The following is an 11,428-nucleotide window of genomic DNA, read 5'->3' on the forward strand; positions in this document are numbered from 1 at the left end:
AATTTTCTTTTATAAACTAAGCAAGTGATAAAACAAGAAACTAAAAGACTCGATTGCAAGATCTAAAGATATACCTTCAAGCACTCACCTCCCCGGCAACGGCGCCAGAAAAGAGCTTGATGTCTACTACACAACCTTCTTCTTGTAGACGTTGTTCGGCCTCCAAGTGCAGAGGTTTGTAGGACAGTAGCAAATTTCCCTCAAGTGGATGACCTAAGGTTTATCAATCTGTAGGAGGTGTAGGATGAAGATGGTCTCTCTCAAGCAACCCTGCAACCAAATAACAAAGAGTCTCTTGTGTCCCCAACACACCCAATACAATGGTAAACTGTATCGGTGCACTAGTTCGGCAAAGAGATGGTGATACAAGTGCAATATGGATAGTAGATAATAGTTTTTGTAATCTGAAATTATAAAAACAGCAAGGTAACTAATGATAAAAGTGAGCGTAAACGGTATTGCAATGTGTTGAAACAAGGCCTAGGGTTCATACTTTCACTAGTGCAAGTCCTCTCAACAATAATAACATAATTGGATCACATAACTATCCCTCAACATGCAACAAAGAGTCACTCCAAAGCTACTAATAGCGGAGAACAAATGAAGAGATTATGGTAGGGTATGAAACCACCTCAAAGTTATTCTTTCCAATCAATCCGTGGGGCTATTCCTATAAGTGTCACAAACAGCCCTAGAGTTCGTACTAGAATAACACCTTAAGACACAAATCAACCAAAACCCTAATGTCACCTAGATACTCCAATGTCACCTCAAGTATCCGTGGGTATGATTATACGATATGCATCACACAATCTCAGATTCATCTATTCAACCAACACATAGAACCTCAAAGAGTGCCCCAAAGTTTCTACCGGAGAATCACGATGAAAACGTGTGCCAACCCCTATGCATAGGTTCATGGGCGGAACCCGCAAGTTGATCACCAAAACATACATCAAGTGAATCACGTGATATCCCATTGTCACCACAAATACGCACGGCAAGAAATACATCAAGTGTTCTCAAATCTTTAAAGACTCAATCTGATAAGATAACTTCAAAGGGGAAACTCAATCCATTACAAGATAGTAGAGGGGGGAAGAAACATCATAAGATCCAAATATAATAGCAAAGCTCGCGATACATCAAGATCGTATCACCTCAAGAACACGAGAGAGAGAGAGAGATCAAACACATAGCTACTGGTACATACCCATAGCCCCCAGGGAGAACTACTCCCTCCTCGTCATGGAGAGCACCGGGATGATGAAGATGGCCACCGGAGAGGGATTGCCCCCTCCGGCAGGGTGCCGGAACTGGTCTAGATTGGTTTTTGGTGGCTACGGAGGCTTCTGGCGGTGGAACTCTCGATCTATTGTGCTCCCGGATGTTTTTAGGGTATATGAAGATATGTAGGCGGAAGAAGTACGTCAGGGGAGCCACGAGGGGCCCACGAGGGTGGAGGGTGCGCCCAGGGGGGTGGGTGCGCCCCCTGCCTTGTGGCTTCCTCGTTGATCCCCTTACGTGCACTCCAAGTCTTCTGGGTTTCTTCTGGTACAAAAATAAGTTCCGTGAAGTTTCAGGTCAATTGGACTCCGTTTGATTTTCCTTTTCTGCCATACTCTAAAACAAGGAAAAAAACAAAAACTGGCACTGGGCTCTAGGTTAATAGGTTAGTCCCAAAAATCATATAAAATTTCATATAAATGCATATAAAGCATCCAAGGTTGATAATATAATAGCATGGAACAATCAAAAATTATAGATACGTTGGAGACGTATCACGCGCCACGTCATCCGCCGTCCTCCCACCGCCGCCGTAGCCCGCGGAGCCCATCCGGGGCCCGACCGCGCCGCTCGCCCGTGCGCCTCGCCGCCTTCGCCCCGCCGCTCCATCGCGCATCGCCCCGCCGCCTCCTCCGGCGCCGCCCCTCGCTGGCCCCTGCTCCTCCAGCCACGTCGTGCCCAGATCCGGCCGGATCCGGAGGCCCCACGGCCGGATCCGCCCTCGCCGCAACTCCGGCGACCTCCTCATCCTCGTCTCCGGCGAGTTCGCCGGCGTTGACCCCGCGTCGGGACCCCTCCATCCCGATCTGGCCTCGTCCCCCGATCCAAATGGCACGCCCGTCCCGCTCCGCTCCGTTCAGGAACCTCTTCATCCACTTTCCACGAGGTTGATTTTTCCACCAAGTCCCCAGGATTCTCATCTCATATTGCCATGTTTGCCATGCCATAACTTGTTGCATACTACTTCGTTTTGTGTGTGCTATATATCAAATTGTTCATCAGGATGTGCTCTTCATTTTGTTCCATTGTGTCATGCTTGTTTGAGTCCATCTTGATGCCCAAATCATTGATGCAAGAGTGCTATAAAATGTTAGGTGCTGATTCTTAGCAGAGTATGAGTATTTGTCATTTTTGCTACAATTGTTGTGTGCTGCATATGGTCATGTGCTCTACATGTGTTTTGGTCTATGCCATGTCATCTTTACAGGGGTGTATGCCATGTATTGTTGTGATCAATGTGGTGACTAGCACAAGCATGCAAAGTAGCTCTCGTGATATTGCTGATTTCGGGGACTTAGAATTTCACCAAGTCATTGCTCTGCTGTTATTTTTATGCCATGTGTTCATGTTGCTACAGAGAGATCCATGCTTCTTTTGAGTATGTTCAGTAAGGATGTTTGGACATATGGTTATTCTCTATCCATCCATGCCCATGTTTGAGTTTATGGAGTGCCCTAGCATGAATTAATCTTGATCTACTTTTGCTATAAAATGTTCCTGGCAGATTGTTTACATGTTAATCACTTTTGCCAAGGTTGTTGTAGTTGATCCATTCATGCTATGAACTTGCTCTTGCATTGGTTAGCTTCATAAACATGTCTTCTTGCTATTGCTATGCTTATCTTGCCATGCAATGCCTTGTGATGAGTGAATCAAGCTCGCAAAGAGGCCTTCATAACTCTGTTTGGCCATGCTCAATTTTTCTGCTAAGTCTGAATCTGTTAACGAAACTTGCTATGTTTACATGGGTGCCATCATATTTTCTGTGCCCTTTTGGCTTATGGTCAGTAAGGGAGTTTTGTTCTATGCTTTGAGTAGATTCATGTCATTCCTTTGTTTGCTATGTTATGTTCCTGTAGTATATTGTTATCTTGCCCTAAACATTGCTTCCTGATGTTAATTCCTGACATGTTAATAATTTCACTAAGGCTGTGATGCTGATATCTTTTGCACTTTTGTCATGCTTGTTTGAACCTGCTATTGTGTGAATTAGCCGTAGCTCAGTGTTCATCTTTTGTCAAGCATCTTGAGTAGTTCACTTCCATGTGCTTTCTTGCTATGTTGGGGTGCAGTAGCTTAGTTTCTTGTTGCATTCTAGATGGCATCGTGTTGTTAATCGCAGAATTGTGTCATTATTGTTTTGCTTGTCATTTGCAAACCGTGCATCCGATTCCGGTGATCTTTATATCGATTTCGACCGAAATCAACTCATCTTTCCAGCGGTGCACTTGGTTTACCAATTTGTTGCCTTGATCAATCTTTTCCTTCCGGAGCATGCATAAGCATTGCATATCACATCCCGCATATCATGTCATGTTTTGCATCATGTTGCTTGCGCATTGCACCGTGGTTGATTGTGGTTTCCTTTGCTTGTGTTATTTCCTTGGGTAGAGCCGGGAGACGAGTTCGTGATCAAGGAACCCATTGAGTACGCTTACGAGGATCAAGTTTTCGTCAACTCGGAGAACTTTGCAGGCAAGATGACCATACCCTCGAAATCACTTCTATCTTTGCTTGCTAGTTGCTCACTCTTTTGCTATGCCGCGATACCTACCACTTGCTATATCATGCCTCCCTTATTGCCATGCCAAGCCTCTAACCCACCTTTCCTAGCAAACCGTTGTATGTCTATGTTACCGCTTTGCTCAGCCCCTCTTATAGCGTTGCTAGTCGCAGGTGAAGATGGAGTTTGTTCCTTGTTGGAACATGGATATTAGTTGGGATATCATTATTATATCTTGTTTACTTTAATGCATCTATATACTTGGTAAAGGGTGGAAGGCTTGGCCTTATGCCTGGTGTTTTGTTCCACTCTTGCCGCCCTAGTTTCCGTCATACCGGTGTTATGTTCCTTGATTTTTTGTTCCTTACGCAGTTGGGTGTTATGGGAACCCCTTGACAGTTCCCTTTGAATAAAACTCCTCCAGCAAGGCCCGACCTTGGTTTTACCATTTGCCTACCTACCACCATATATACCTTCCCTTGGGTTCTGCAGACTCAAGGGTCATCTTATTTTAACCCCCCCCCCCCTCGGGGGCCAGTGCTCCTCTGAGTGTTGGTACGAACCGAGCTGCATGCGGAGCCACCGAGGGGAAACTTGAGGTTTGGTTTTACCCGTAGCTAGTCTCATCCGGTGTTGCCCTGAGAACGAGATACGTGCAACTCCTATCAGGATTTGTCGGCACATCGGGTGGCTTTGCTGGTCTTGTTTTACCATTGTTGAAATGTCTTGTAACCGGGATTCCGAGACTGATCGGGTCTTCCCGCTAGAAGGAATATCCTTCGTTGACCATGAGAGCTTGTGATGGGCTAAGTTGGGACACCCCTGCAGGGTTACGAACTTTCGAAAGTTGTGCCCGCGGTTATGGGCAGATGGGAATTTGTTAATGTCCGGTTGTAGAAAACTTGAAACTTAACTTAAATAAAATGAATCAACCGCGTGTGTAACCGTGATGGTCTCTTTTCGGCGGAGTCCGGCAAGAGAACACGGTCTCGTGTTATGCTTGAACGTAACTAGTTTTAGGATCACTTCTTGATCTTTATAGCTTCTTGACCGTGCTTTGCTTCTCTTCTCGCTCTCTTTTGCGTAAGTTGGCCACCATACATGCTAGTGCTTGCTGCAGATCCACCTCACTACCTTTTCCTACCCATAAGCTTAAATAGTCTTGATCGTGAGGGTGTGAGATTGCTGAGTCCCCGTGACTCACAGATTACTTCCAAAACCAGATGCAGATGCCGATGATGCCAATGCAGGGGACGCGACCAAACTCAAGTGGGAGTTCAACGAGGATTCGGGACATTACTATGTTTCCTTTCTGGACGATCAGTAGAGGAGCCCAGTTGGGGCGATCGGGGATCTATGCATTTGGGGTTGTCTTTATTTATGTTGGTTCCGTAGTTGGACCTTGATTGTATTTTGGATGATGTAATGCTATATTTATGTTTTGTGTGAAGTGGCGATTGTAAGCCAACTCATTATCCCTTTCTTATTCAGTACATGGGATGTGTAAATATTACCCCTCTTGCGACATGCCTACTATGCGGTTATGCCTCTAAGTCGTGCTCCGGCACGTGGGTGATATAGCCGCATCGTGGGTGTTACACTACAAGCCCGTAGCAGCCACGTAAAACTTGCAACAACAAAGTAGAGGACGTCTAAGTTGTTTTTGCAGGGCATGTTGTGATGTGATATGGTCAAGACATGATGTGATATACGTTATTGTATGATATGATCAAGTTTTGTAGAAGTTATCGGCAACTGGCAGGAGCCTTATGGTTGTCGCTTTATTGTATGAAATGCAATCGCCATATAATTGCTTTACTTTATCACTATGCGTTAGCGATAGCTATGGAAGCAATAGTTGGCGAGACAACAACGACGCTATGATGGAGATCAAGGTTTCAAGACGGCGACGATGGAGATCATGACGGTGCTTTCAAAATGGAGATCAAAGGCACAAGATGATGATGGCCATCATGTCACATATTTTGATTGCATGTGATGTTTATCTTTTATGCATCTTATTTTGCTTAGTACGGCGGTAGCATTATAAGATGACCCCTCACTAAATTTCAAGGTATAAGTGTTCTCCCTGAGTATGCACCGTTGCGATAGTTCGTCGTGCAGAGACACCACATGATGATCGGGTGTGATAAGCTCTACATTCACATACAACGGGGGCAAGACAGTTTTGCATGTGCAGAATACTCGGGTTAAACTTGACGAGCCTAGCATGTATAGACATGGTCTCGGAACACTGAGACCGAAAGATCAAACGTGAATCATATCGTAGATATTATCAACATCGAGATGTTCATCATTGAAAACTACTCCATCTCACGTGATGATCTGACATGGTTTAGTTGATATGGATCACGTGATCATTTAGATGACTCGAGGGATGTCTATCTAAGTGGGAGTTCTTAAGTAATATGATTACTTGAACTTAAATTTATCATGAACTTAGTCCTGATAGTTTTTACATATCTATGTTGTAGATCACTCGCCCGTGTTACCGTTCCCTTGAATTTTAATGCGTTCCTAGAGAAAGCTAAGTTGAAAGATGATGGTAGCAACTATACGGACTGGGTTCGTAACTTGAGGATTATCCTCATTGTTGCATAGAAGAATTACGTCCTTGATGCACCACTAGGTGCAAGGCCTACTACAGGAGCAACTCCAGACATTATGAATGCCTGGCAAGCTAAATCTGATGACTACTCGATAGTTCAGTGTGCCATGTTTTACAGCTTAGAATCGGGACTTCAAAGACATTTTGAACTTCATGGAGCATATGAGATGCTCCAGGAGTTGAAGTTAATATTTCAAGCAAATGCCCGAGTTAGGAGATATGAAGTCTCCAACAAGTTCTATAGCTGCAAGATGGAGGAGAACAGTTCTGTCAGTGAACACATACTCAGAATGTCTGGGTACCATAACCACTTGACTCAGCTAGGAGTTAATATTCCGGATGATAGTGTCATTGACAGAGTTCTTCAATCACTGTCACCAAGCTATAAAGGCTTCGTGATGAACTATAATATGCAATGGATGAGCAAGACGATTCCCGAGCTCTTCACAATGCTCAAGGCTGCGGAGGTAGAAATCAAGAAGGAACACAAGTGTTGATGGTTAACAAGACCACTTGTTTCAAGAAAAAGGGCAAAGGAAAGAAGGGGAAGTTCAAGTAGAATAGCAAGCAAGTTGCTGCTCCCGGGAAGAAGCCCGAGTCTAGACCTAAGCCTGAAACTGAGTGCTTCTACTACAAAGGGACTGGTCACTGGAAGCGGAACTGCCCCAAGTATTTGGCGGATAAGAAGGATGGCAAAGTGAAAGGTATATTTGATATACATGTTATTGATGTGTACCTTACTAATGCTCATAGTAGCGCCAGGGTATTTGATACTGGTTCTGTTGCTCATATTTGCAACTAGAAACAGGGGGTATGGATTAAACGAAGATTGGCTAAGGACAAGGTGAGGATGTGCGTCGGAAATGGTTCCAAGGTCGATTTGATCGCCGTCGGCACGCTACCTCTACATCTACCTTCGGGATTAGTTTTAGACCTGAATAATTCTTATTTGGTGCCAGCATTGAGCATGAACATTATATTTGTATCTTGTTTAATGTGAGACGGTTATTCGTTTAAATCAGAGAATAATGGTTGTTCTATTTATATGAGCAATATCTTTTATGGTCATGCACCCTTGATGAGTGGTCTATTTTTGTTGAATCTCGATCGTGGTGATACACATATTCATAATATTGATGCCAAAAGATGCAAAGTTAATAATGATAGTGCAACTTATTTGTGGAACTGCCATTTAGGTCATATTGGTGTAAAGAGCATGAAGAAACTCCATGCAGATGGGCTTTTGGAATCACTTGACTATGAATCACTTGATGCTTGCGAACCATTCCTCATGGGCAAGATGACTAAGACTCTGTTCTCCGGAACAATGGAGCGAGCCACTAATTTATTGGAAATAATACATACTGTTGTATGCGGTCCGATGAGTGTTGAGGCTCACGGCAGGTATCGTTATTTTCTGACCTTCACAGATGATTTGAGCAGATATGGGTATATCTACTTAATGAAATATAAGTCTGAAACATTTGAAAAGTTCAAAGAATTTCAGAGTGAAGTGGAAAATCATTGTAACAAGAAAATAAAGTTTCTACGATCTGATCGCGGAGGCGAATATTTAAGTTATGAGTTTGGTCTTCATTTAAAACAATGTGGAATAGTTTTGCAACTGACGCACCTGGAACACCACAACGTAATGGTGTGTCTGAACGTCGAAACCGTATTTTATTAGATATGGTGCGATCTATGATGTCACTTACCGATTTACCACTATCGTTTTGGGGTTATGCATTAGAGATAGATGCATTCACGTTAAATAGGGCACCATCTAAATCCGTTGAGACGACACCATATGAACTTTGGTTTGTCAAGAAACATAAGCTGTCATCACTTAAAGTTTGGGGTTGCGATGCTTATGTGAAAAATCTTCAGCCTGATAAGCTCGAACCCAAATCAGAGAAATGCGTCTTCATAGGATTCCCAAAAGAAATTGTTGGGTACACCTTCTATCACAGATCCGAAGGCAAGATATTTGTTGCTAAAATGGATCCTTTCTAGAGAACGAGTTTCTCTCGAAAGAAGTGAGTGGGAGGAAAGTAAAACTTGATGAGGTAGTTGTATCTTCTCTCGAATTGGAAAGTAGTTCATCACAGAAATCAGTTCCAGTGATGCCTACACCAATTAGTGAGGAAGCTAATGATGATGATCATGAAACTTCAGATCAAGTTACTACCGAACCTCATAGGTCAACCAGAGTACGTTCTGCACCAGAGTGGTACGGGTAATCCTGTTCTGGAAGTCATGTTGCTAGACCATGATGATCCTATGAACTATGAGGAAGCGATGATGAGCCCAGATTCCGCGAAATGGCTTGTGGCCATGAAATCTGAGACGGGGTCCATGTATGAGAACAAAGTGTGGACTTTGGTTGACTTTCCCGATGATAGGCAAGCCATAGAAAATAAATGGATCTTCAAGAAGAAGACTGACACTGATGGTAATGTTACTGTCTACAAAGCTCGACTTGTTGCGAAAGGTTTTCGACAAGTTCAAGGAGTTGACTATGATGAGACCTTCTCACCCGTAGCGATGCTTAAGTCTGTTCGAATCATGTTAGCAATTGCTGCATTTTATGATTATGAAATTTGGCAAATGGATGTCAAAAATGCATTCCTTAATGGATTTCTTAAAGAAGAGTTGTATATGATGCAACCAGAAGGTTTTGTCGATCATAAAGGTGCTAACAAAGTGTGCAAGCTCCAACGATCCATTTATGGACTGGTGCAACCCTCTCGGACTTGGAATATACGCTTTGATAGTGTGATCAAAGCATATGGTTTTATAGAGACTTTTGGAGAAGCCTGTAATTACAAGAAAGTGAGTGGGAGCTCTGTATCATTTCTAATATTATATGTGGATGAACTATTGTTGATTGGAAATGATATAGAATTTCTGGATAGCATAAAAGGATACTTGAATAAGACTTTTTCAATGAAAGACCTCGGTGAAGCTCCTTATATATTGGGCATCAAGATCTATAGAGATAGATCAAGACGCTTATTTGGACTCTCACAAAGCACATACCTTGATAAAGTTTTGAAGAAGTTCAAAATGGATCAGTCAAAGAAATGGTTCTTGCCTGTGTTACAAGGTGTGAAGTTGAGTCAGACTCAATGCCCGGCCATTATAGAATATAGAGAAAAAATGAAAGGCATTCCCTATGCCTCAGCCATAGGTTTTATCATGTATGACATGTTGTGTACCAGACCTGATGTGTGCCTTGCTATAAGTTTAGCAGGGAGGTACCAAAGTAATCCAGGAGTGGATCACTGGACAGCGGTCAAGAACATCCTGAAATACCTGAAAAGGACTAAGGATATGTTTATTGTTTATGGAGGTGAAAAAGAGCTTGTGTAAATGGTTACATCGATGCTAGCTTTGACACTGATCCAGATGACTCTAAGTCGCAAACCGGATATGTATTTATATTGAATGGTGGAGCTGTCAGTTGGTGCAGTTCCAAGCAGAGCGTCGTGGTGAGATCTACGTGTGAAGCGGAGTACATAGCTACTTCAGAAACAACAAACAAAGGAGTCTGGATGAAGGAGCTCATATCCGATCTAGGTGTAATACCTAGTGCATCAGGTCCAATGAAAATCTTTTGTGACAATACTGGAGGAATTGCCTTAGCGGAGGAATCCAGATTTCACAAGAGAACCAAACACATCAAGGGACACTTCAACTCCAACCGCGATCAAGTCAAGGAGGTAGACATAGAGATTTGCAAAATACATATGGATCTGAATGTTGCAGACCCGTTGACTAAGCCTCTTCCACGAACAAAACATGATCAGCACCAAGACTCCATGGGTGTTAGAATCATTACTCGATTATTGACTCTAGTACAAGTGGGAGACTGGAGGAAATATGCCCTAGAGGCAATAATAAAGTTGTTATTTATATTTCTTATATCATGATAAATGTTCATTATTCATGCTAGAATTGTATTAACCAGAAACTTGATACATGTGTGAATACATAGACAAAATAAAGTGTCCCTAGTATGCCTCTACTTGACTAGCTCGTTAATCGAAGATGGTTAAGTTTCCTGGCCATAGACATGTGTTGTCATATGATGAACGGGATCACATCATTAGGAGAATGATGTGATGGACAAGACCCACCCGTTAGCTTAGAATAATGGTCGTTAAATTTTATTGCTATTGCTTTCTTCATGACTTATACATATTCCTTTGACTATGAGATTATGCAACTCCCGAATACCCGAGGAACACCTTGTGTGCTATCAAACGTCACAACGTAACTGGGTGATTATAAAGATTCTCTACAGGTGTCTCTGAAGGTGTTTGTTGGGTTGGCATAGATCGAGATTAGGATTTGTCACTCCGAGTATCGGAGAGGTATCTCTGGGCCCTCTCGGTAATGCGCATCACAATAAGCCTTGCAAGCAATGTGACCAATGATTTAGTTGCGGGATTATGCATTACGGAACGGGTAAAGAGACTTGCCCGTAACGAGATTGAACTAGGTATGAAGATGCCGATGATCGAATCTCGGGCAAGGAACAGACCGATGACAACGGGGATGACGTATGTTGTCATTATGGTTTGACCAGTAAATATCTTCTTATAATATGTAGGAACCGATATGAGCATCCAGGTTCTACTGTTGGTTATTGATCGGAGATGTGTCTCGGTCATGTCTACATAGTTCTCGAACCCGTAGGGTCTGCACGCTTAACGTTCGATGACGATTTGTACTATGAGTTATGTGTTTTGGTGACCGAAGATTGTTTGGAGTCCCGGATGAGATCACGGACATGACGAGGAGTCTCGAAATGGTCGAGAGGTAAACATTGATATATTGGATGATAGTATTCGGACACCAGAATGGTTTCGGAGTGTTTCAGATATTTATCGGAGTACCGAGGGGTTATCGGAACCCCCCGGCGAAAGTAATGGGCCAACATGGGCCATAGGGGAGAGATAGGGGAGCCCACAAGGGGTGCCCCCCATGGGAGTCTGAATTGGACA

The sequence above is a fragment of the Triticum urartu genome, chromosome 5A, assembly GCF_056163025.1.
Source record: "Triticum urartu cultivar PI428250 chromosome 5A, HENAU_Tu73, whole genome shotgun sequence".
Classification (NCBI taxonomy): Eukaryota; Viridiplantae; Streptophyta; class Magnoliopsida; order Poales; family Poaceae; genus Triticum; species Triticum urartu.